The 26076-nt window shown below is 49.4% G+C and overlaps 1 protein-coding gene and 1 long non-coding RNA gene across 25 annotated transcripts in view; one reads left to right on the plus strand and one right to left on the minus strand.

Annotated features, from left to right (window-relative positions):
* MAPT (microtubule associated protein tau) overlaps positions 1-26076 on the plus strand; it is a 97056-nt gene that overhangs the window by 13350 nt on the left and 57630 nt on the right. Inside the window, exon 1 of one of the 24 annotated variants that reach the window (XM_082706508.1) lies at positions 12569-12845. The exons of the other annotated variants lie outside the window; for them this stretch is intronic. The gene's annotated coding sequence lies outside the window, so the exon portion shown is untranslated. Of the gene's footprint in view, positions 1-12568; positions 12846-26076 lie in introns of those variants that run through there. 24 annotated transcript variants of the gene reach the window in all.
* LOC309851349 lies at positions 8559-11833 on the minus strand. Its single transcript, XR_014304730.1, has 2 exons — positions 10194-11833; positions 8559-8876 (listed from the first exon to the last, which is right to left on the minus strand). It is a non-coding gene; the product is annotated as an uncharacterized lncRNA (long non-coding RNA).

A 26076-nucleotide genomic window follows, 5' to 3' on the forward strand; every position in this document is an offset into this window, starting at 1 on the left:
TCTCTGGGACTTAATGACTGAGGTTCCTGGGATTGCTCCCTTCTGGGGAGGGGAGACCCTGTCCCCATGGGCCCAAGTTTGCAGAGAACGCTTGGGATGACCTGGCTTTCTGGATACACTAATAATGTTCTAATTTGGACTAATTAGGGAATGATCAGTCTCATTTCAAAAGCTGACTTACTTTTAAACACTCTTATCTAGGTATTTGGGAGAGGGGAGTTGTATAGGAACGTTTTTGTTGTATTGAGGCTGACTAATGTCACCCAGCCCTTTCCACTGTCACCCCTTCTCCTAACAGACAGTCGGCCTGGCCCAGGGAAAATGGGAAAACTCCCACTTTGAATTCAATTTCTTTCTGTAGACCCCACCTGGGAAGCTGAATGTCATCTCCCCTGAGTTTACACACCCAGGCCTCTCCTGGCCACCGTGCCCAGCCTTCAGTCACACATAACAACAGGGCGTGGGGCACAGCTCACATGTGGGTGGCCTACCTCGTGTGATGTCAGGGTGCTAGGAGGTGTCCCTAGGTGCTAGGGGGACCCCCCTTCCCCAAGTTGCTAACAAGCAGACAGTCCTTTGGAGTTTATATGGTCTCATTTAGTTCTTGATGTGAGCCTGTAAAAATTCTTTTCCCTTTTACAGATGATGAAACTGAGGTTCAGCGAGGTTAAGAGGCACCTCAGAATCACATGGCTAGTGTTAGACTGACAGGGAATTTGAACGCAGAACTTCTGCTTCTCAAGAAGTGAGGTGTAGAGATTACTTAAAAATAAAGTCTTTAAAAACAATAACAACGGGGGCACCTGGGTGGCCCAGTCGGTTGAGCAATGACTCAGCTCAGGTCGTGACCCCAGGAGTCATGGGGTCAAGCCCTGCATCAGGCTCTGTGCTCAGCTGGGAGTCTGCTTCAAATTCTCTCTCTTCCTCTCTCTCTGCCCCTCCTCCTCTCTCTCTCTCTCTCTCTCAAATAAATAAATAAATAAAGTCTTTACAACAACAAGAAAGAAAACAAATCCAATGCTATATTTCCTTTTAATGCTTTCACACAAAGACCTGAAGTGGTGAGGGGGGCCAGTCAGCACTTGAATTATTGAGTGCTGGGGCACCTGGGTGGCTCAGTAGGTTAAATCCTCTGCCTTCGGCTCAGGTCATGATCCCAGGGTCCTGGGATGGAGCCCCGCATTGGGCTCTTTGCTCAACAGGGAGCCTGCTTCCCACCCCTCTCCCCCGCCTGCCTCTTCTGCCTACTTGTGATCTGTATGTCAATAAATAAAAAATCTTTAGAAAAAAAATAAATTAAAAAATGAAGTTTTGAGTGTTCAAAGTGGAAATGCGCGCATTTGCCAGAATCTTTTAAAAAGCTAAGACTTTGCATTAGTTTACGCCTTTAGATTCTCCTGAAAACTGGAATGCCACCATAAACCATGAGCCCTACTTCAAAGACAAAAGATTTTGGTGAACAGGCTTGGGTCTGAGGCATGGTCCCCAAGCTCATTCCAGGACGAGTGATGAGCAAGTGAAGACAGACGGCTTCAGTTCCTGCCACCTCAGGAGGAATCAGGTCCAAGGAGGGCTGTCAGAATTAGCGAATTAAAACCCTGGATGCCTGGTGAAATTTCAATTTCAGATAAACAACATTTTTTTTTTTAGTATAATTGTGACAGGCTACAAAATACCGCCCAAAGATATCAGATCCTAATCCCTAGGACCTGTGAATATGACCCTTATTTGGAAAAAGGGTCTTTGCAGATGTCATTCTCTGAAGCATTTTGAGATGAGATTATCCTGCATTATCTGGGTGGATGATAAACGCAGTCACTTGTGTCCTTACAAGAAGTCGGCAGAGAGAGATTAGAAGACCCTGTGATCGATCAGGTTGGAGTGACGTGGAATGATGTGGATTCCAGCAGCCACCAGAAGTTGGAAGATTCCGAGACAAAGGATTGGCTCCTAGAACTTTCTGGGGGAGGGAGCAAGACTTTGCCAACACCGTGATTTTGGCCCAGTGATCTGATTTTGGACTTCTCCCTCAAGAACTGTGACAGAAGAAATATCTGTTGTGTTAAGCCACTCACTTTACAATTTGGTACCGTGGCCACCAGAAACTATCACACTAAGTATGTCCCCATGCAGTCTTTGGGACATACTTACACTAAAACAGTTGTTGTTTATCTGAAACTCAGATTTAACTGGGTGCCTTGTATTTTATCTGGCAACCCTGATTGCCAGGGCCAAAGAAAGGGGCTTTAGAAATTTGCAAGAAAGCTGATTGAGGCTGTCAGGAAGTGGACTTCCTTACACTAGGATCCTTTGTAAGCACAGTTCCACTGAACCCATTTGAACCGCACTAGCTACCCTCTGGACAAAAGAGGGGGGCAATTAGACAGGTGCTAATGATTTATTCTTTCAACAGTCACTTGAGCACTTCCTATAAAACAGAAGTTCTGTGTAAGGGTGGAGAAGGTGAGCGTGAACGGATCCCATCCGTGACAAACCTTGCGAGATAAGCCACAAGAAATATTACCAATCACCCGCTTCAGGGGATTCCACATTTCTGATACCACAGCTGCCCCCGGGGGAATTTTGGGCCCAGCCATTGAGGGGTGCTGGGGCCTGCACAGAGGCTAGGTGGTCCCCGGACTCTCGGCATTTTATTTTTTTTAAGATTTTGATTTTTTTACTTGACAGAGAGAGACACAACGAGAGAGGGGACACAAGCAGGGGGAGAGGGAGCAGCAGGCTTCCGGCTGAGCAGAAAGCCTATGTGGGGCTTGGGCCCAGGACCCTGGGATCATGACCTGAGCTGAAGGCAAAAGCCCAATGACTGAGCCACCCAGGCACCCCTAGACTCTCAGGATTTTAAGGGTGCTCACAGCGTTAGCGGTTCAGGGGTCTTGGGCCATCCAGAACACATAGGGAGTCCGGGCACACTCCAGGATTGCCCCAGAGGTTTTACCAGAATACCCATGCCTGGGGAAAGAGAAAAGCAGGTTGTTCACAAGCAAAACGTGGCTCAGTGGGTTAAAGCCTCTGTCTTTGGCTCAGGTCATAATCCCAGGGTCCTGGGATAGAGCCCCACACTGGGCTCTCTGCTCAGCAGGGAAGCTGCTTCTCAGGCACACACACCCCCCCCCCCGCCACCGCCTTCTCTCTCTGCCTGCCTCTCTGCCTACTTATGATCTGTCTGTCAAATAAATAAAATCTAAAAAAAAAAAAAAAAGATTAAAAAAAAAGCAAAAGTTTTCAATGGGGACTGAAAAGATGCTAAACCTTGCTGATTCTAAGATTGCTGATAAAAGCACAGCGGGATGCCTCTGTTGGTGGCCCAGGTGGCAGAGATCCTTTCTGTGTGAGCAAGGACAGTCTGTGTGGGGTTTCACTGGGGAGGCATCTGTTGCACCAAAGTCTGGAAATGATTGATGGGAAACTGGTTGACTAAACTGCACCCCCCTCTGCCCCGCAGAATGCACTGCTGTGGATACTCCCTCAGATAGGCTAATCGAGGAACAAGGCGGCCACCGTGTGTTCCCTCTTGTACAGAAAGAGGGAGCACGCCTGTGAATGAGGCCGTGTTTATGGAGCCTGACTGGAAGGAAAGATGAAAATCAGGTTTTTGTTTGTTTTGTTTTTAGATTTTATTTATTTGACAGACAGAGATCACAAGTAGGCAGAGAGGCAGGCAGAGAGAGAGAGAGGAGGAAGCAGGCTCCCTGTGGAGCAGAGAGCCCGATGCGGGGGCTCGATCCCAGGACCCTGGGATCATGACCTGAGCCGAAGGCAGAGGCTTTAACCCACTGAGCCACTCAGGCACCCCGAAAATCAGGTTTTAATGGTAGCCTCTGGTTGAGAGAAATCATGGATGCGGGCAGGACAAGTCAGTATCACTCTGTACTTTTTTTTTTTTTAAGATTTTTTTATTTATTTCACACACACAGAGAGATCACAAGTAGGCAGAGAGGGAGGCAGAGAGAGGGGTAAGCAGGCTCCCCGCTGAGCAGAGCGCCCGATGTGGGGCTCGATCCCGAGACCCTGAGCTGAAGGCAGAGGCTTCACTCACTGAGCCACCCAAGCACCCCTGTGTATATGTTTTTAAAGCCAAATTCATATATATGCTTGGGCCCCAGCTCTCTTCAGAAGGATGAAAATATTTGGAAGAAGGGTTCTTTCAAAGGCCCCCCAGGTGAAGCTGACAGACATGACCCCCCTGGTGGGTAAGTTCTGATCTGCCTTCACCCTCTAATTTCAGAAAGATGGAAGCTCTATAACCAGGTCTTTGTGGGCTAGCCTGGGCACTGCACTGCCTTAGACAGGAGAACTTTTCAAACTAGTTGTAGGACTATAACTTAGCAGGAGCTCAAGTACACAGTGTGTGTGTGAAGCATATATACAGTGTAACTGAATATACAGAGCACCTTCTGGAGTCTTCCCTCGGAAGTAGGGGAGGGGAGGGGGCAGGAGGACAAAGAGAGGTTGGCTACTGTGTTGTTTAAGTGCCCAAGCCTTGCCGTTGTTCGTGACAACCCAAACTAGCCCCATGAGCCACCACCAGGGTCCCCAGAGTGGCTCGTAGCCTGCATTCCGAGTGAGACACCCCCCCACGCCGGGGGCGAGGGATTAATGATATGCCACTTGACCCTCTTCATGCCCAATCCTTTTATATCAGAAACAACTCGAGTGCTATTTTCTCTCAGTGTTTTCACACAAATGACCTCATTTCATCCTCCCACTGTAGGCTAGGTGGCACTTCCTGTTTGGAAGGGGAGAAAATGGAAGCTGCCATTCTAGAACCTCCGCTGTGGGGGCCAAGCGCTGGTACCTTTTCTGGCCACAGCCCTGCCTCAAGGCAGGGGCCTGTGTCCTGGCCCAGCACCGAGGCCTGTCTCTTCTGGAGTAAGTTCCGTGAGCCGACTGCACTCCCGATTCCAGGGCCTGGCTGAGGTCCTCCAGAATCCCCCACATTCCTTGAAGCACAGAGAACACGGCCCCAAGTCCCTGCTCTCTCGGGACACTTCCCACACCCTGAGAAGCAAAAAGGCACTTCTAGTCTCTGCTTCCAGAAACAACACAGCAGTCCTCAGAGACGTTCTAGCCAATCCTCCAAAGGCCTCATTTCAGTTTTAATTACCGTGTTGTCCTGTTGGCGCTCTCCAGAGAAGCGGACAGGCATAGCCCCTGCTAGAATGTAGCTTTCCTCCCCATCAGGCCGGAGCATCCCCCACTGTTTGTTGGTTAAGCCTCCCTCTGCTTGGCCTGTAGGGCTCTGAACTCCCAGAACCATGTAGGACCCTGAACTCCAGAGGCCACCTGGTCTCACCAACTAGCCACTGCCCAGACCTCCTCTGCTGCCTTCCTGACCGAGTCACCAGGGTTCCCATGATGGTGGCTCATGGCCTCTGTCAACCATGTGACGGGAGGTTTGGGAGGGAGGAGAAAGAAGGGGCCAGCAGAGAAAGATGGAAGTGTTGGGAGCTGCCCCAAATGTATGACATCCTTAAAATGAATCACCACTTTCCCTTCACTTCTTTTTCTCCTCCTCGAAGGACCTTCCTCTCTCTCATACCTCCCCTGCTCTTTGAGGTTATACTGAGAAAAATCCACAGAGGGGCCAATGCAAGGTGTTAAGGCCCATGAGTCTGGCATTTGAGCAGATGCCAGAGCCACTTAAGAAATGAGGTAATAGCCCAGAGAGGTAAAGTAACCTCCCTAGGGTCACACAGGAAGTTCATAGCAAAGCTCAGCTAGCACAGGTCTCCTTCCTCCTCTTGTGCAAGGCCCCGCATTGCCTCCCTGCAATGGCTGGGGTACCAGACGGGCACTCTTAGACACACCTGGCCAGTCGAGGGACTTTCATTAAACCAGCCAGGCTGAATTGACTTCCCTCCTTTTGAAAGGAGAAGCATTCACGCTGCTTGAAAACGCCCGCTAATTTTCCTAGAGCATGTCCACAATTCCTGGAGGATGCCTGGGTGTCCCTAATGGAATAGCTTTCCCCTCCGGTGTGCTTAAACACAGAAGCAACATTTGTTGCTGGAAAATATCCATTAGGTTAATGAGTTTTTTCTTGCCCACGGAGATGAAGCACTTCCCAGCCGTGGACATGTTGCGGTATAAGCAAGAGCTACACAACCACCAACCCGTTCCGCCCACCCCTGCGGCGAGCCCCGGGAGAGGCTGGAGGGACTCATTCATTTCTCTGTCCACTTTTGGCCATTTCTTCCATTGCTGGCTCCTGGAGCCACTTGCCTTTCATTTCCAAAGTCTGCCCCCTCCACCCCGTGTTAGCACAAAAGCTGCTAGGGGGACGTCCCTTTTTGCACCTGCCTGGCTTATTCTTAGCACTAAAACAGTTTTCCCCAAGTATTGTTTGAATCACATGGTTACCATGTCTTACTGAAGAAACAGATATGAGATGCTGTTTACCCACCTCCTTCCTGCTCTCCCGGATTATTGGATGAGATGCGGCAGCAAGAGCCCCCTCCTGGGAGGAGAGCAGACCAGGGTTGACTCCTGGCTGCCCTCTCCTAGCTGTGTGACCTCGGGTAAGCCGTTTGACCTCTCTGAGCCTGGTTCCACATCTGAAAAATGGGAATAATAGCACCTCCCTTTCAGGGCTGTGGTTAAGGAGTGGCAATGATTCCTATAAAGGACAGAGCACAGCGAGTGACTAGCCCTTAGTCACACTCCTGAACAGCCCCCATGACACCCTGCAAACGTGCCCCTGTGTTATTAAACTTTTAGAGGCCAGGCTGTGGAACTGAAGGTGGGTTATAGAGGGACTCTCGCTTTCTACTGTCTGCGCTTGCATTTTTTCCCAAATCCAGTCTGTGTGTGTGTGTGTGTGTGTGTGTGTGTGTCCAAAAGCTTATTATTAGTAACACATGAGTAGATTCTCATAAAAAATTCTAATAGCAGCGTGAGTTACTTTTATAATCAGAAAAAAATACAGATACCGCCTTGAAAAAATGTATCTGAATTACTCCCATTTTCCATCCTTCCGGTGTTTTTTGAGTCTTTGTGGGCCCTCCACCTGCCAGTGACAATGACCACTCCAGCCCTACCTGTCACTACCTGGCCACCCTCGCCCTGGCCACGCCCCCTCCACCCGGGCAAGCTGTGGGATTGTTTCCGCTCCCATCCAGCAGGCCTGGACTCTGGACTCGCCAGGAACTGGAGGAAGGGGCTGCCCCCCTTCCCTCTGCCCATGCACCTCACCCCTGCTGAGGTGGGAGCCCACATCCTGGCCCTCCCTCTACCCTGCAGAGGACCCTGGAGGCTTCAGAAGACCCAGACCCCGTGCAGAGAGCCCCATTTCAGGTTAGTTCCTGTAGCCACACCCACACAGGAGCTTGTGGGAACCTTTGGGCTCCAGACCAGAGCTGGCTGGCTGCTTACTCTGCCTCTCTGATATTTCTTTCCTTCCTCTCCTCCCTGCTGGGCTCTAGTGGAGGTCGGTGGGCTCACAGCTCAGAAGGGCTCACGGGGACGCAAGATGGGCCTGGCCCCTCAAAGCTGCTAAGGTCTATCGGAGACGTGAGCTAGGCCTTTGTGGGCTAGCCTGGGCACCTGGCTGCGGTAGACAAGGGAAACTTCCAGCTGAGCTGTAGGTGGAGAATGCAGGTGCGGGAAAGGTTTTTCCTGGGCTCCGTGTGCACCTGCAATTCACTGAGCCATGCACAAGCTTTGTACAGATTCTAGGGCTCAGGTCGCTTTGGTGTGTCTGTTTTTGTTTGTTTCGGGAGTTGGATTGGGCTTTCCCCCAAGCCCTCTGCTCTCCTGGCTCCTGGTGACCAGCTGCCTGGCTGGAGTTGACAGTAACAACAGAAAAAAACAAGAACGGTGATGGCTAACATGTGTTAGCCTGGTTCATCTCATTTCAGCACTCTATCCACCAAATGAAATGTTGAATTTGCAATTCTAGCCATTGTTTCACCTGGGGGACCTGAGGCTCGGGGTGGCTAGGTAGCCTTCCCACAGTCCCTTACACTCAGCAGTGAAGCAGCCCCTTCCTCATCCGCGGCCTGGAGGACACTGCAGCCAGAGCATCACTGCCTCGAGGGGCCTCCTTTCCCCGAGCTGTGGGCCTCCGGCCTGGCTCTTCAACACTGTGCCTGATTTCAGGGGCTCAGCTCTGCCCCTTGTCCTTTAGGGACACCAGACTGGAGTGCTCTAATAAGGCTGCCTGCAGTCGCCTCCTAGTGCCCAGGAATCCACAGACACACCCGCCCCTCCCCCGTCACCCACTGACCCTCGGGGAACCCATCTGAAGTCCTAAGAGAGCAGGGGGGCTGGGCAGGCTCCAGCTGCAGGGCCTGGGAACGTAGCAGCGGGGCTGAGCAATTACAGGGACAACTGACCGGCGACATGGAGCCTTCCTCCCGTCTGCCCCTCATTTGCTGTCCGGCGCCTGGCACACTGTGGGTATTTAATAATAATTAAATTCATAACGAATGTCAAAAAGGCCCGCCTGTGGTAAATGCATGCATCTTTGCACAATTCTTCCACAGCATCATGAGCAAGCCGGGAATAGTTAATAAGGGACAACTGTGAATGTGGGAAAATCTGATCGCAAAGACGTTTACTCTTTCGTCCCCTCCCCAGACTTTTCAGTGAAAATGTGGGACCATTTCCCTTCCGTTGTCCTTGTAGCAGGATTTATAATGAAAAGAACTAGAACAAGAACCTCTCTGTGCTCCTCCATGTAGACTTGGGCACGCAATTGACACGTGTCTCCGTCCATGAGCGCTGGCTCAGAACCGGCGGTGGGAAGTTTTCTCCTCCGACACAGGCCATCAGTATCCCTTACAGGAAAGTTGTCTTCTCCAGACCCAGAGGCAAAGCCCTGGCAGCCATTTCGGGAATGTGTCCTACGAGACAAGCTGGGTCAGAGCATGGAGACCGCTTGCTTCTTGATGTTCCGCAGCCACTGGGCATGCGGGACACTGCAGTCCCGCCTCCCCTTAGACGACCCACTCTGGGCAGCCTTCCCTGGAGGAAGCCCAGCGCCTGGGCTGGGGTCACGGGGCTTGGAGGGAAATCTGCAGGGGTTTGTGATGGCTTAGGTAACTGGGTGACAACAGATGGCTTGGGACCCTCAGGGACAAGGTGCAAAGAGCCCAAACAAGAAGCATGTCGCCTAATGCCCCCACGGGACTGGCACTGGGGAGCCCCCAGCCTATGGTGGTGTCTTGTGCAAGTGTGGGCCCAGCCTGGCCAGATCATTCCAAGTTCTCAAGATAAATCAGAAATTGTACTTCAGAGGCTCCTGGCTGGCTCAGTCTGTAGAGCGTGGGACAGGGTTGGGAGTTGGAGCTCCACAATGGGTAGGGAGATTACTTTAAAATAAAATCTCTAAGGGGCACCTGGGTGGCTTAATGGGTTAAGCCTCTGCCTTCAGCTCAGGTCATGAGCTCAGGGTCCTGGGATCGAGCCCTGCATCGGGCTCTCTGCTCAGCAGGGAGCCTGCTTCCCCTTCTCTCTCTGCCTGTTCTCTGCCTACTTGTGATCTCTCTCTGTCAAATAAATAAAATCTTTAAAAGAAAAAATAATAATAAAATAACATCTTTTTTAAAAAAAGATCCATTCTCTTAGCAACTTAAAAAAATAAATTGTACTTAGATTAAATTTCCAAGTATGGGTTACTAATTTAGAAGCTTTAAAATCTGCCATATAACTCACAGACTGTTTGGTTTAAACTGTGTCTGGAGGAATTCAAGCTAGACAGCAGGAAGAACTTCCTGAGGTGGGGATTTTGAGACCTTAGTGGAAGGACGTATGGTCCTGGTCCTGCCGCTGCTGGTCTACAGTCGGGGTGACAACCAGGAGTCCCTTATGGAAAATCATCCCAGTGGAGTAACAGTTACATTTACTCAAAGAGCTGAGGCTGAGACCCGCTCGGTGTCAGCTTTGGGCTTTTTGGTGCCATCCTTCTGGAAGTGAGAAGCAGGGACTGACAGTCCCCTTAGGGAGGTTCAAAGCACCTAAGCCCATGACCAATGATTTTTGACTGATGTATACTCTGAGTCCTCTCTGTGGCCTATGTCATGGCTGGCTCTGGACAGCTCTGGGCCCCTCTTCCTGAAGGCCTTATATGTGGCTCTTTCAGGCTTCCATTTGTCTGATGCCTCTTGGTGGCCATCTTCCAACTGGGGCTTTTTTATCAAAATTCCCAGCCATGATGTCTAAATAATTTATACCTTAAGGCGTGAAAAGGTTCAGCAGTTCCAACTGAATGTCTCCTACATGCTTTGGAAACCCTCAATCCTGGTCCTTAGGACGCTGAGTCCAGCTAGAGAAGAAACACACACGCAGTGGCTTTATAAGTCCATTTTATAGGTGCAGTGAAGGTGTTATGTTGAGGCATCTTGACACTTTAAAAAATAATTTATTTATTTTAGAGAGAGTGTGCGTGTGTGAGTGCGTGGCGAGGCACAGAGGGAGAGGAAGAGAGAGAATCCTCCCGCAGACTCCCTATGGAGAGCAGAGCCCGACGGAGGGCTAGATCTCATGACCCTGAGATCATAGCCTGAGCTGCAATCAAGAAACTTGACCTTCTCTTTAAAGAGAGGATGCCTAGGGGCGCTTGGGTGGCTCAGTTGGTTGGGCAAGTGCCCTCAGCTCCGGTCATGATCCCGGGACCCCAGGATGGAGTCCCGCCTCAGGCTCCCAGTTCCATGGGGAGTCTGCTTCTCCCTCTGACCTTCTCCCCTCTCATGTTCTCTCTCTCCCTCTCTCTCAACTAACTAACTAAATAAATCTTTTTAAAAAGTGAGAGAGAGAGAGGATGCCCAGAACAGGTGTTACCTAAAGGCCTCTCTCCAGCGTTAGTTGTGTCCTCTGTCATGACTCGGGGATTTTCCCTGAGAACAGGATGGGAACGTGGCCCAGAGATGAGGCTGAGGTTGGGGATGGATCCCCACCAGGAATGTCACGCTAGGCTAGGACAGGTCCCCAGAATCATCAGGAAACGGTGGCCCCTCCACGGCTGGTTTAGCCCAGAAGCCCCGTAGCGTTCACTCTTGAGACTCAGGGTGGGGGCGGCCTGGATGTGGTCCCACCATCCCAAGTTTGATTATGAGTGCTGAGGGAGTGTCCCAACCAGCCCGCCCCCAGGGCTTCTCCGCGGCTCCGCGGCTTTAATCTGAGTCTCTCATTAAAATCTCTCTCACCTCTGCAGCTCATAAGAACACTGCAAGGTTCATGGACTCAGCCACTATTGCCACTGTGTGTGACCTTGACCTACCCCCTGCTATCTTTAGGAACGGCCCCCCTTCTTGAACCGTACAAACCCATGGGAAGGAGAACTCAGCCATCGCTTCTGGGAAACAACTTCTCCCACAGTTTCTCCAACATGGAAGTGAGGTTTCACGCCCACACTCTAGAACGAAGTGCCTTGGTTCAAATCCCAGCCCTGCCGTGTCCTAGCTGTGTGAATGTGGGCAGGTTGCTCAGCATGTCTGTGCCTGAGTTTCCGCATTTGTAGAATTGGTGTAAAAATCATACTACCCACCTCCTGCGGTTGGGAAGAGAATGAAATGAACTCAGTCTTGTCATGTGCTTAGAAAAGAGGCTTGCCGGGCACCTGGGTGGTTCAGTAGGTTGAGCCTCTGCCTTCGGCTCAGATCATGATCTCGCGGTCCTGGGATCGAGCCCCGCATCGGGCTCTGCTCAGCGGGGAGCCAGCTTCCCCCATTCTCTCTGCCTGCCTCTCTGCCTACTTGTGATCTCTCTTTCTCTCTCTGTCAAATAAATAAATAAAAATAAAATAAAATAAAATAGGGGCGCCTGGGTGGTTCAGTGGGTTGGGCCTCTGCCTTCGGCTCGGGTCATGATCTCAGGGTCCTGGGATTGAGCCCCGCATCCGGCTCTCTGCTCCACAGGGAGCCTGCTTCCCTTTCTCTCTCTCTCTCTCTCTCTCTCTGTCTCTCTGCCTGCCTCTCTGCCTACTTGTGATCTCTGTCTGTCAAATAAATAAATAAAATCTTAAAAAATAAAATAAAATAAAATAAAATAAAATAAAGAGGCTTGTCGGCCCCAAGTGGTAGCTGAGTGTTTGCATTGAAAAGACATGATCCTTAAGTACATTCTGGATTTCAGAAGCCCTCTTTTTGCATTTGACAACTAAGCCCTCTCTCCCTCGAAATCCGACCAGAGCCCATCTGCAGGAAGAGGAGAGAGGGCAGCCCCCAGCCCACCGTGGGGACACTGGCACAGAGTCTCCTGCCCTGTGCCCCATCAGGTGCTCGAAGTCTGGAATCTCCAAAGCCCATTCAGATATGAGTGTAGGGTTTAAGTCACCTGTGACTCCGAAGACTCCTTTGCTCAGTTCATCCTCCCTTAGCAGGGTTCATGGGAGTGGAGGAGGGCGTAGGAGATCCCCAGTATCGGACAGTGATGGGCTGCCTTCCCAGCCTCCTCCCCTCTCCTCTTTGCCTGTTCGTCCATCACTTCCCATTCGAAAGCAAAAAAAGACCAATAACCCAGTGCCCAGAGCAGGGGGAGAAAGGCCTCAGAACTCCATGACTTCACAGACCTGGCCCTTCTCCTAGGGTGACTGTGATGTCATTCCCGCCCTCCCTAGGGCCATCCCACTCTTAGGCAGGTGTGTCCCCACCACCTCCCTGCAGCCTCCATCCAGCCCATCTCTGCCAGTAGGGGCTGCTCCTGCCCGTTTGGAATCGGGATGACAACCAGGAGTCACTTATGGAAAATCATCCCAATGAAGTGACAGCACGTCCACTGCAAAGCGCTGAGGTGGGGAACTGCCATCATCTCGGTGGCCAAGGCCGGCTCTTGGACAACCAGCTCCCGGCAGGAATCAGCTGCGAGAGGCCTCCCTGTTTCCCTAGGTAATGTTGCTGCCCCTCTCTGGGCAGGGCTGGGGGCTGGCGGTGGATGCCACACCTGACTCTCCCCCTCCCCCTCTGCATCTTCCCTCTTCCTAACTGCTTGGAATTCGGAGCTGAATCAGATCGAGGCTTACCTGCCGCAGAGGGAGATCGGCAGACATCAGCACAAGCTGTGGGCAGGTTGTCCTGAGAAAACTGGCCATATTGTATGTGGGCGAATTTAGTTTTGACTCCTGCACGCACAGTTAGCGCCTCTCATCCCACGGTCCCTTGCTTTTTCTTTCCCTTCTCTCTCCTTGTCGCTTGTGTTGGACATGTGATAGGAATGCAGAAATTCATGTTTGTGGATTTGTTTGCTCATGCAGTGACCGTTTCTCAAGTGCCCGCAGTGGGCCAGAACGAGAAGCCCAGAGAGGCGGGGTTTCTCTACCCCTTCATTTGGTTTCCACCGTCACAGGTGATTTGGGAGGGTCAAACCTCCCCCTGCCTGTGCCCCCCGCACCCACCCCGCTCAGTGATGTTAGGTCTGCTCCCGTGCAATGCCAGTGGCAGGAAATGTTTGGAAAAATTTCCAGGTAGCAGTTTGGCAGGATGTAGAGAGAAGCTTTAAAATAATAGTCTCCAAGGGCGCCTGACTGGCTCAGGTGGTGGCGCATGGGTTCCTTAATCTCAGAGTCATGAGTTCAAGCCTCATGTTGAGCATGGAGCCTATTCAAAAAAAAAAGAAAGAAAAGAAAGAAAAGAAAAGTATATATCACCATTCTTTGACCTCAGAGTTTCACTTTTGGAATCTGTCCTAAGGAAATAATTAGGAACATGAATAGGATGTATTTAGTAAGAAGTTCACCAAAGTGGTGTTAGTATAGGAAATCTCGGAAGCAGGCCATGTGTCCGACCTCAGGGAAATGGTTATGTAGAATGGTGGGTAGCCATTGGAAATTGTCTATGGAAATTTACATGACTTGAGAAAACACTTTAGACATAGTAGAAGAACATGGTACAAATTCTGTGTTTAGTATAATCTTAACTATGTCTAAAAATGCATATGAAGATCCATAAAGGACATGTGGGCAGCGGGGGTGGCTGGCTCAGTCTGTAGAGCATGCAACTTCTGATCTCAGGGTCATGAGTTCGAGCCCCACATCGAGTGTGGAGTCGACTTAAAAAAACTGAAAACAACAACAACAAAGGGCCATATATGAAAATATTAATAGCGATATCTCAAGTGGTAGGATTATAGGTAAGTACTTCTGTATGTTTTGCTATACTTGATTACATAAGCAGAGACTGCTTTTATAGTCAGAAAAATATTGTTTGAAACTAAATTGTATCTATGTATAATTATACGTGAATATACAGAGAATGACGGGGAGAAATCAAATGATGACAATATTTATAACTGGTGGATTCAGGAGGGTACCTAGGAGCTGACTGTATTATTTGTACAGCCTGCTTGGGAGTTAAAATTTTTCAAAGTAAAATAATGAGGGGAAGGCGGGAGTATCAGGCCACCCCTGAGCTCTCGTTTGGAATAGAACCAGTGGGATTTGTTATGGAAAAATACAGTCCTTAATGTTGGGGGGGGGCAGTGATATTGGGATTTGGTAGTGTTAGGAAGGAGGAAGGAAGCAATGTCTATCCCCTGGGTGGGGCTGGGGACGGTCAAGGTGCTATGCTAGGCTGACCCGAACGCCAAGTGCTCGTTTAGCTCTGTTCTGCTCCAGCCGGAGCTCTCGCTGTGCATGTGTCCCTGCCCCTTTCCTGGGCAGCGTGACTACGTCCAAGCCCCCTCCAACTCCGTGCCTGGAATTCCATTCTGCCACCTCTCCCACCATTTGGGAGGCTTCCTTCTCTTTTATTTTTCCCCTTCTCCTATTTCTGTCTTCTCCTCCTCTCCTGACCCCTTTCTCAATGTCAGCATGTAGGAGGTTTAAATGATTCCTGTCTTTAAAACAAAACAAATGCCCCCTTTGGTCAACCATCCTAGCTCGCTCCTTCTCTTCCAGCCAGATTGTTTCTTAAAACATCTCTGACACTCTTGCCACCTCCGTGATCTCCGAGCGTGCCTGCCCTCCTCCGCTGAATCCAGGCTGTACTCTGCATTCTTAGAGAAGTCTCTGGGCCTGACCTGACCACCAAGGCACCCCCAGGGGCGGGGCGGGGGTGGGGTTGTTGCATAAGCCACACAAGTCTTTGGCTCTGTCCCTGTAGATAATTTTGCCATTGTTGAAACCTAAAGGAGAAGTAAGATGCTCTTAGGTATTCAGAGGAGAGACACGATTTTGTTTCATCTCAGGACAGCTTTTAGAGGTGGGGTTATAGCCCCACATTACAAACAAATAAACTGAAGCTCAGAATGGTTAAGTCACTTGCCCAAGATTACACAGCCCATAAATGGCAGAATCAAAATCCGAACCCAGACCTTTCACCTTCAAAGCCTGTGTTCTTTTCACTACCCTGCCCACCATTGATCTTTTAATTTCCAAGATTTGACACTTCCTCTATTCATGGTGTCTGCCTCCTGTCCCTGGTAAAAGGTGAGCACCGTTCAGAAGCTCCTCCGATGTGGGCTCGCTCCAAATCCACTTAATTTTGCTTTGTCACGCCTGCCCGCTTCCCCTGCCCGAAGACCGGGAAGTAGGTCCTGGCTCAGCAGGGACCACACGCTCTGGCTGCTGAGAGCCAGCCTCTGGTTTCAGGCCTGGGCAAGGGCCAGACCCCAGCGCGGCACCACCTTCTGCGGGCCCTGCTCGGGTTTCCCATCCCCGGCCCTGCCAAGTTATCACGAACCTTCACATCGCTGAGTTCTGCATTCTAGAACTCACCGTCACTGTGGCTGCTGCGTGAGTCGATGTTTAAAGAAAGGAACATCGAGCATTAGCAGAGAAACTGGTGGTCTGGGGAGAAGCTGATCTGCATTCTTGTGCAGATGCGTGGTGCATGCGCCTGGCAGGTTGTTGAAGGGCTTTGCTCTCTCATCACGAGCCCCTTTACGGAAAGGGTACAAGCCGTAGGTACCTGTCACTTCACTGTCCCCTCCTTTCCATGACAGAACTCCCTTCAGAAATGATCATGAGGGGCGTCTGGGTGGCTTAGTGGGTTAAAGCCTCTGCCTTCAGCTCAGGTCATGATCCCAGGGTCCTGGGATCGAGCCCCGCATTGGGCTCTCTGCTCAGCAGGGAGCCTGCTTCTTCCTCTCTCTCTGCCTGCCTCTCTGCCTGCTTGTGATCTCTCTCTGTCAAATAAATAAATAAAAATCTTAAAAAAAAATGATCATGAAATGATCATAATGATAGCCAAAAAGGAAATAGAAGTAACAAAATGTTTCTCTTATTGAATGCTACGCATAGAAATATGCCACAATGTAAAAAAAAAAAAAAAAAAAAAAAAAAAAAGTAAATTTTAAAGTACAAAACAGGAAAAAAGCTCAACTTATTTTTTTTTTCTTAAAGATTTTATTTATTTAACAGAGAAAGAGAGAAAGTACACAAGCAGGGGGAGTGTACACAAGAAGTACACAAGCAGGCAGAGGGAGAAGCAGGCTTCCCACTAAGTAGGGAGCCTGACATAGGGCTCCATCCCAGGACCCCAGGATCATGACCTGAACCAAAGGCAGACGCTTTACCGACTGAGCCACTCAGGGGCCCTCTTGCTAGTTTTTATATCCACTGAATTTTGATCACTGGTTGAAGCCTGATGTAATTTATGTAAATCACTGTTCACTTACTTTAAAAAAAAGTGAAACATCTGCGGGAGTTGCCTATAATCTAGTAACCACTAAGCCCTACAGGGATCTACCACTTTATTGCTTAAATTTTTTTAAATTTTAAACACTATCCCTCAACCATTTAAAAAGACGTTTTCAAGGGCGCCTGGGTGGCTTAGTGGGTTAAAGCCTCAGCCTCTGGGTCCTGGGATCGAGCCCCACGTCGGGCTCTCTGCTCAGCAAGGAGCCTGCTTCCCTTCCTCTCTCTCTGCCTGCCTCTCTGCCTACTTGTGATCTCTGTCTGTCAAATAAATACATTAAAAAAAAAAAAAAAAAGACGTTTCTAGGGCCCCTGGGTGACTCAGCCGGTTAGGCATCTGACTCTTGGTTTCAGCTCAGGTTGTGATCTCAGGGTGGTGAGATTGAGCCCTGCATTGGGCTCTGTGCCCAGTGGGGAGTCTGCTTGAGATTCTCTCTCTCCTCCTACCCCTCCCCTCCCCCCTCTCTAGTAAATAAATCTTAAAAAAATAAAAATAAAAAATAAGCTTCTGGTTGAAAAATATTATTCAAACTTAGGCAACTATATCACATGTGAGTAAAAATTATACTTACCAAGCAAAAATAGTACCCTTAGCAGTTCACACTCTGTGTCACTGTTCTAAACTTCAAACACAAATAAAAACTCCCAAGTGGCCACACGGAATGACCGAAGTAACTCAGCTTCCTGGTGCCCCCGTACTACCAATGTTCACACTTACAACCTAATTCCTGAACATGGAAACATGTGGTCTCAGGGAGGCGGGAGCTGCAAACAGTGTCCAAAGCCAGCGCACGATTCGGAACTGCTGAGAATTTTCTCTTGAAACGACCGTGTGTGGCCAACTCCACAGCCCTAGGGGTTGGCTGTGCACTAGGAGCTCTCCAAGTGACTTTGATGGAGAAAACCAGGTTTACGAAAGGATATGTTTTCTCAAAGTCTAATGTGAACCTTACCTACGTGTTATCCATGCTCAGTGGCAGTGATGCCGATTGTTTATAACATAGACCAAAGAAGCGTTTTTCAAGGACAAGTGTTTTATCACTGATGTTGTTTAGGATTGCTGGCACGTGATGCCTGTAAAACCAGGCTGGCTTTTCGTCAATTTTATTATTAATTTCAGACACTGTACAGTCCACCCCTTTATTGTCCTGCCATGTGGCAGCCGCTTTCTCCACCTTTGTCCTTGGTCCCCACATCATACTCCAGTCCCTTGTCCTGGTGGAGCTGAAGGGAGCTGGTAGAACGTTGCTGGCAGTCCTCCTAAGGCAATGCCTTGTCCATTTAGGGGAGATGATCCACTTGCTGGATCCTTGACCTTTCTCCTGAACAGGAAGGAACCACTCTGGGTTTGAGGGTCACCTCCCAGCACTCCCAGTGTATCCATATCTTAAAATGTGTGGGTTTGGGTTTTGGGGTTTCTTTTTAGAGATTTATTTATTTATTTTAGAGAGAGAGAGTGAGCACAAGCAGAAGGGGTAGAGGGAGAGAGAATTGCAAGCAGACTCCCCACCGAGTGCGGAGCCTGACATGGGGCTCAATCTCACGACCTGGAGATCATGACCTGAGCCAAAACCAAGAGTCAGTCAGTCAAATGACCGTGGCACCCAGGCACCCTTCAAAATGTTTTCTGGTGGAACTTTTGCTCTGTTATATTTACTGCCTTAAGAAGAAAAGCAGTAGATAAGCAAGAACATGTTAGATTTGAGAAGGTTGAAGTGAGCAGTTGGTTTGAAATAAATTCTTGCAGGTTTTTCTTAGGAGGAATAATCTCTCCAGCCATTTGCCCACAAATGACTCTAAATTCAGGAAGAGGCTTCCATTTGTTGTTAATACTTTGTATTGTTGGTTTGTTTCTTTCAATGATCATCAGTGATCCCTAGAACATTGAAAAGGGGTGTGTTTGATCTAAATGATGCATGAATTCTTCTTTTCAGAGAGTAGTTGATACTGTGGGTTTTAATTTAACTTAAAAAGAAAAAAAAAACTTTTCTTGGGCAGTTGCCCAAGTGATCCCATCAGCGGTTCAGCTGAAACTGCCTTCTGGTGGTGCCTCAGTCCCCAGACTTTTGCTTGCTGACAGCCACCGGCTGGAGACTGGTGAGCCCGTGGGCGGGCTGATGGAAAGTCATCAGTTCTCCGGAAAATGGAAGCCTGCTTTCTGAGACTGTGCGCAGGGAACAGCGCTCCCTGCTCTTGGAAGGCTAATTCCTGCTCTTCCTTTGCTGTTGACTCGCCTGTGTCTTTGGGCAACTTGCTTAGCTTCTCTGTTGCCTTATCTGCAGAGGACAGTACCCTTCTTACCGGACAGAAAGTGGACCTTGAGCCCAAGACCTTTTTGAATTTTTCTCCTTTTAGAAGGACCTCTGATCCTGTAAGCTATTTAACAACCTCGGGTTAATAATTGGGAAAAGGAAAGGGAACACTTCTGTTTAGATAAGTTAAGCCTGTTTCTGTCCTCTGGCTGGAAGCGTGACTAGGGAAGGAACTGCCAAGTTACAGACCTCTCTGGGCAAGGTTACTGTGTCCAGGAGCCCAACACTGGCATTTGACAACTGCCTGCGGTGGCATGTCCTGAGAATTGTCCCTCCAAAGAGGCCTTTCCATTGCCTCGGGACACTGGGCATCCCTTGCCTTCAGCCCCCCCCCACCCCATCTGTTCCGCTCTCCTCCCTTCCACAGCCCTCCTGCTCCCGAGGCTTTACGCCGCTGCTACCTTTTCAGATGAGCAGGTCCTGGCCAGGGCCTCTTCCTGCCTGCATTATGTAACCTGCCACTGCTTCTGGTCCAACGATCACCCTGCAGAGGCGGTCAAAGGTGGGCACACAGCCAGAGCCTGTTCACTTACCCCCCCCCCCCCCCACGGAACTCAAAGGCGGTGCAGGAATTCAGACTCTGCGAGAATTAGCGGCTCCACCACCAGCCCCAGAGCCAAACCTGCAGGACGCAGGCTCTTCGTTCTTTGCTCATTTCCAGCCAACAGGACTGTCCCAGAGCTTGGGGGCTGCTCTGGCTCCTCGGAGGACTCCTGACCTTGGCTCAGGGCCTTTCTAGCCGGTGCCTGGCCTTAAGTCTCTCTAATCTGGCTTCTCCAAAACGTCTTGTCTCTCAACCATCACCCTCTTGACCAGTGGTGCCCCTTTGCCTGATAACGACCCTGTCATCACCCTCTCCAGCCTAGACGAAGGACTTTGTTGCTCCAAGCCTGCCCTCCCTTCGAGTCTTAGCCCCAGGTCAGCTCCCCAGAGCCTTCTCCAGCCTTCGCTACCCGCCTCTCCTTTCCCACATTCTCCACAGCCTCTGTCTCTTGCACCTGTTCCATGCTTAGCTCACAGAATCACAGACTCTTGGGGCACAGTCTGCCTTCTCTCTTCTGACCTGTGATCTTAGACTGTATTTATCTCTCTGTCTTCCCTCCCGGATCTGAGAGAGCTGGGAGCACATTGTCCATCCCTTGGTCCAACCCGGAGCCCCCGCACATGGTAGGCAGCATGTTGAGAATGGAGTTGACTCCTTGGGGTCCCTTGGCTCCAAAACTATCCCTGTGTCATTCAGTACTTGTATATGTTCCTCCCCGGCCAGAAAGGGCAAAGACCACATCTGCTCCTTTTTCTGGGTCTCTGGTGGGGGCTGGTACGTTTCTGCCTCATAGTCTGCTCGCTGCCCTCGTCCCTGAGGTCCCCTCAACGGCTCAGCCGGTGGGTTTGCTCTGTCCTGTTTACACCATCCTCCCCCGGCCTGGCCTGCTCTGCCGCCTGTAGGTATCGTGGGACTACCCGCGGGAATGGAGGGCCTACATGCACACACACACACACACACACACACACACAGCCCCTAAGCACAGCATCACTAATGCACCCGTGCACAGCACACAGCTCACGCGCCCGAATCAGCCCCGAAGTCTGCCTCCCTGGTGTGGTGATTGACCAGCCTCTCCCTTAGGAGCCCACTCCTCTCTCTGTCTGTTAATAATAGATGCTTCCTCTAACCTCAGCTTGGCTGCTCTGATTTAAAAGTGATCCTACGGAAGAGATTAAAGGTGGGTCTGGATGTGTGCCTTTTCAGCACAAAGCATTGCTTCTTAATTAACGGGATCCTATCCTTCAATTGGGAAAAGGTCCTCCCCCCTCCCATCATGAGCGCCCCGCTTCCGGACAGCTCCCAAGGCAGGCTGCTGCTCTGAGCTAAGCCCAGGTGTGATCCTTGAACACCCAGGAGGCTTCGAGAACCACCTCTGCCATCTGGGCACATGCGGGCCTGGGGTTGGGTAGCAGAGTGAGACATGCAGAGGGGTGACTCCCACTCCCTTCTTCCCACCCAGGAGAGGAGGGCTCTTCCATCCACATCGCCCTTCGAGGTGTAAAAAGAGCCTCTGTCGGGGCGCCTGGGTGGCTCAGTGGGTTAAAGCCTCTGCCTTCAGCTCAGGTCATGATCCCAGGGTCCTGGGATCAAGCCCCGAGTCGGGCTCTCTGCTCGACAAGGAGCCTGCTTCCTCCTCTCTCTCTCTCTGCCGGCCTCTCTGCCTACTTGTGATCTCTGTCTGTCAAATAAATAAATAAAATCTTTAAAAAAAAAAAAAAAAAGAGCCTCTGTCTTCCGCAAGTGCCCACCCCTATTGCTTCTGTAACTTAGTGCCTTAGGGTTCTTGGGGGGGGGGGTGTCAAAAGTCTGACACAGGTGTCCCCGGGTTACCATCAAGGTGTCGGCAAGGGCAGCCCTCCTTTCTGGACGGTGTGGGGGTGAATCTGCTTTCCTGCCTTTTTCCAGGAGCCGTCTGCCTCTTTTGGCTCACGGCCCCATTGGTCTTCAAAGCCATTGCTGACCAGCTACATCTTTCTCATGTCCCACTACTCTGATACCAACCTTCCTACCTCCATCTTCCACGTGGAAGGACCCTTGTAATTATGTTGGGCCCGCCCAGATAATCCGGGATCAGCACTCTATTTTAAACTCAGCTCCACAACCTGAATTCCATCTGCAATCCTACTTCCCTTTTGCCATGTGAAGTGACAGCTTCGTAGGTTCTGGGGATTAGGATACTGAACAGCTCTGAGAGGCCATTATTCTGTCTCCCACATTAACGAAATGCAAATGCATAGTTTTACTTAAGAGAAGATTGAATAATTAAACTTTTCAAACCAGACCTGGAACGAGTGGGTAAGTACCTAAATTAGGAAACAAATAATCTGAATCATATTTGATAATACCTTTGGTCACATTTCACTTTTTTTTTTTTTAACCAGGTTTTCCTAAATAAAATTGCATCCTGTTAGGGCATCTTATCTCATTTTGGGTTTTTGTTTTTTTGTTTTTTGTTTTTTGTTTTTTTCACTTAAAATAAGCCTTGAGGGGCGCCTGGGTGGCTTAGTGGGTTAAAGCCTCTGCCTTCAGCTCAGGTCATGATCTCAGGGTCTTGGGATCGAGCCCTGCATCGGGCTCTCTGCTCAGCGGGGAGCCTGCTTCCTCCTCTCTCTCTGCCTGCCTCTCTGCCTTATTATCTCTGTCAAATAAATAAAATCTTTTAAAAAAAATAAGCCTTAAATCACTGGCTCGAGGTCTTTAGGCATTCTTTGTCCCTTGGATATTGCTTATAATTATGTCAACATGTCACGGCTCTCTGGAAAATGCCGTCCGAACAATAAGCCACAGGAACGAAAAAGAAGGTACAAAGCACTGTAATTGTAAATGGTCTTCTTCTTGGTTTCTAATTACTCTGCTCTTTCTCTTGAACTGAGGAATTGAAGGGTGACAGCTTCTAAATAGATAATCATGTGATGTGCCTTCATCCTGAGCCCCCAGGGACCCAGGGACAGAGCACGCACAGCTACTCCCAAAACGTCCCTGGGGCCACATGCGAGAAGAGCCTTGGATTTCATGCATGGCCTGCAGTGGGGACAGTTTGTCTTGACGTGTTCTCTCTGAGCATGTTTCAGATTCTCATGTCCTTATCTATCTCCAGTAAAAAGTGATCTGTCCTCTCAGTGAACTCACTTTCTCATGTTTTTGTCCATCATTGGTATAGCCTGAAGGAATCAGATGATTCCTCTGCTCCCTGATAGGAAGCACAGATTGAGTATTGTGATGGGGACTCAGAACAGTGAGTTCTAAAATCTGTGAAATGGGCAAAGACAGCCTGTATACTACAAGTTGCTGTATTTATGGCAAAGACATTGCAGTATTTTCTGGGTAAACAGAACTGCATTTGACCTCCAGTGTCAAATGCATGGGTTTGATGCTGTGGAGAACAAGAGTTTTCTGCCTTAGTTGGGGTATCTTCAGTGCAATGTCCCCCTGACTTAGGCTTGTATCCTGGCTTCAGCACCAACCGGCTGTGTGACTTTCAGCAAGTTACTTCACCTCTCTGTGCCATAGAGAAGCTCTTTCTTTAAGGTCCCTTCCGAGCTTGAGAACCCAGGATTATATGAATCTGTCCTGGCCAAGCAGGGGCTTCCAGAAAAATGCCTGAAGAACAAGTCTGTTTTGAGGGGAGGGGAAGTAGGAACAAAAACAGGAGAGACCTTGATGCCAAAGATGACAAACTCAAGGTCATTCCTGGTTCGTCCAACACCCAGCCAACATAGGAGTTACACATCTCCCTTATTTTGGTCACTGGAGGTTTACAAAGGGGAGGGAGAACTTGAGTTCCTTCTCTGATCACAGGGGACCATTCTCTCCGTTGGGGTTTCAGAGGTACATCTGTCACCCAAGGAGCTGGGGTGGCCCACATGAGAAAACACGCCGGCTGGCAGATTTGAAACAGACCATGAGCTGTGAGCTTGGGAAGTGTTAGTGATTAATGTTGACCCATGTCCCCTCATCCCACCAAAACTCATCTCCCTGCCCCACACACTCATTCCTTCAGCAATTTCCTGGGTGCCTTCCTCGTGCCGGGGATGGGCCAGCTGCTGAAGCCACAAGGTGACGAAGGCAATATGGCCCTCCCATCCTCAGGGCATTAACATTCCAGCCCCAGAGCCAAGTAACCAGAGAATCACAGCACCGTGCAACAAGTGTTCATTAGGGCACATGTGAGGACTTTGGCAGAGTCAGGGACAGCTGCTTAAAAACGGTTCTAGGAGCACTTTGATAAAGCCTGGAGCTTGAGGAGAAGTTAGCCAGACAGAGGGGCGGGAAAGTGAGGGAGAGGGCAGGGAGACCCGGATGTGAGGAAGGGTGTAGCAGGTCGGGCAGCACCCACCATCTGACCAAGTGCGGTGAGTGGCTCTCGGTTCATGTTTTTTCATTCATCCAGTTGTGAAGGTATATTGAGCACCTACCCCATACCAAGCAATACACTAATAATTGAGTTATTTCCAGTATGCAGTGCGGGGGTGCCTGGGTGGCTCTGTGGGTTAAAGCCTCTGCCTTTGGTTCAGGTCATGATCTCAGGGTCCTGGGATAGAGCCCCGCATCGGGCTCTCTGCTCAGCAGGGAGCCTGGCTTCTCCCCTCTGTCTCTGCCTGCCCCTCTGCCTACTTGTGATCTCTCTGTCAAATAAATTTAAGAAATCTTTTTAAAAAATTAAAATAAAATTAAAAAAAAACAAATGTGGGCGTGCCTGGGTGGCTCAGTTGGTTAGGCATCTGCCTTGGGCTCAGGTCATGATCTTGGGGTCCTGGGATCAAGCCTCACATCAGGCTCTCTGCTCAGCGGAGAGTCGAGAGTCTGCAGCTCCCTTTGCCCCTCCCCCGCTCTTGCGCCCTTGTGCACACGTTCTCCTCTCTTGCAAAAATAAATAAATAAATTAAAAAAAAAAAGAAATTTAGTTTTGAGCCTCTTTCGTGATGTTTTGAAAACGTCAGTATTAAGATACATCACTTGCCGTAAAACCACCTATTTTAAAGTTCACCTTTCTGCAGTCCAGTGGTTTATAGTATTCCTTTATTATTTTGATTCTGATGGTGATTCCTGAGACATGGGGAGGACCCAGAAGCAGCTCAGATCACAGACAGGGATGGGACACTGGGTCACACTTCTCTTCCGCTCTCCTGCTCATTGACCAATGGGCATGCAGAGTCCCCCCCTTGGCTTCCACCCCCAGGCTAGCGGGCTTTCTCCTTCTCTAAGTAGAATTTAATTTCCTATTATGTTTCCAAGTGTTTTGTACTTCCTCCTTGCCAGCTTTTTCTCTTTCACATGGAAATCAAGTCATTCTCTCCTCTTCCTTCCTGGACTACCATTTCTGTTTCTGAACATAAATGTTGTCCAGGCCTTTCTGCTGGATAATGGACATTTTGCATCTGGGCTTTTTCTGAAATATGTTCTTGGAGCCTAGAACCTAAATGCATGCCCCAGCTTCGATTTCCTGTCTTTCCCTGATCCAAATTTCTGATGGGTCTGTTTTAATTGATCCGTGTATTTGTAACCTGGATTGGATCTAGTTCCAAAGTTGTGTCTAAATTCTTACTTTCTGTTATGCCCCAATAATGGGTCCGTGATTAAAGGAGCCAGACTGATATAAAGCAAAGGTCAAGCAAAGCTTTATTTCACGCCAAGCATCAAGACTAACCGATCGTTGGGGGACGCACCTCTTACAAGAGAGGGCGACCCTTCTCTGTTTCACAGACTAGCTTTTAAGGGCAAAGGCCATGAGGTCGGGCCTGGCCACGCACAGGTGACCAATGAGATTTTAACACACACAGGAAACTCCACAGTGATGCTAGGTGACCAATTGAGTTACAATTTACCCTAGTAGACATCTGAACCAGCCTATTACACCTTGATTAGGATTGGCGCCAAAAAGGCTCCCAAAGTGGGGGGCATACTCCTTGGTAACCAAGAAGACAGTATGCAACCCCCCCCCCACTGATCGATGTCTCCACCTGGCCTGACCCACCCTTGTATCTGGGCTTTGTTACCTGGAGCTGTTTCTGGGACTCATTTTTTAAGTGAATGCCCTGGGGAAAAGGGAGCAGGGACAGTTTAAGGGTTAAACAACAAGGTTTTTGCTTAACCTCAATGAAAGCCTCTTGCTAAAATATAAAAATATAAAATAGGTCCTTACACTTTCAAGATAATTTCTTCATTCCATACAATTTAACGTTTTCTCTAGTTCCAGCTGGATATTCCACGTCAAGCTTAATGATTTTATCCAAATCAATGGGGCATGACCCGGGGTCCCACATTGGGTAATATTTGCATTTCCTTATTCTAACTGAAATGAAACATCTTATTGATAAATATTGAAACTATTTTGCCAGCCTCCGGATATGCAGCAAAACTATCTGGTTTCTCCTTTATCTAAAGAGCCTTTATTTTTCTATTCTCATGTGGTCTTGGGATCTTACAGGACACACTTCGTTTCACAAGTTACATTTTCTAGGGCTCGTGAGGCTGTAGCTTCGGCTCTGTGGGGCTCCTCACATCCCTGCTTCTCTAAATTCCTTTTGGAACAAGGCGGATGTAAATGCATGAACAGGGCAGCTCTCTAGTGTGCAGACGCACCAGCCCTTTCCCCTCCCTGGATTTTAGAGAATCACCCTTGTGGG

Source organism: Mustela nivalis, assembly GCF_964662115.1.
Source record: "Mustela nivalis genome assembly, chromosome: 17".
Classification (NCBI taxonomy): Eukaryota; Metazoa; Chordata; class Mammalia; order Carnivora; family Mustelidae; genus Mustela; species Mustela nivalis.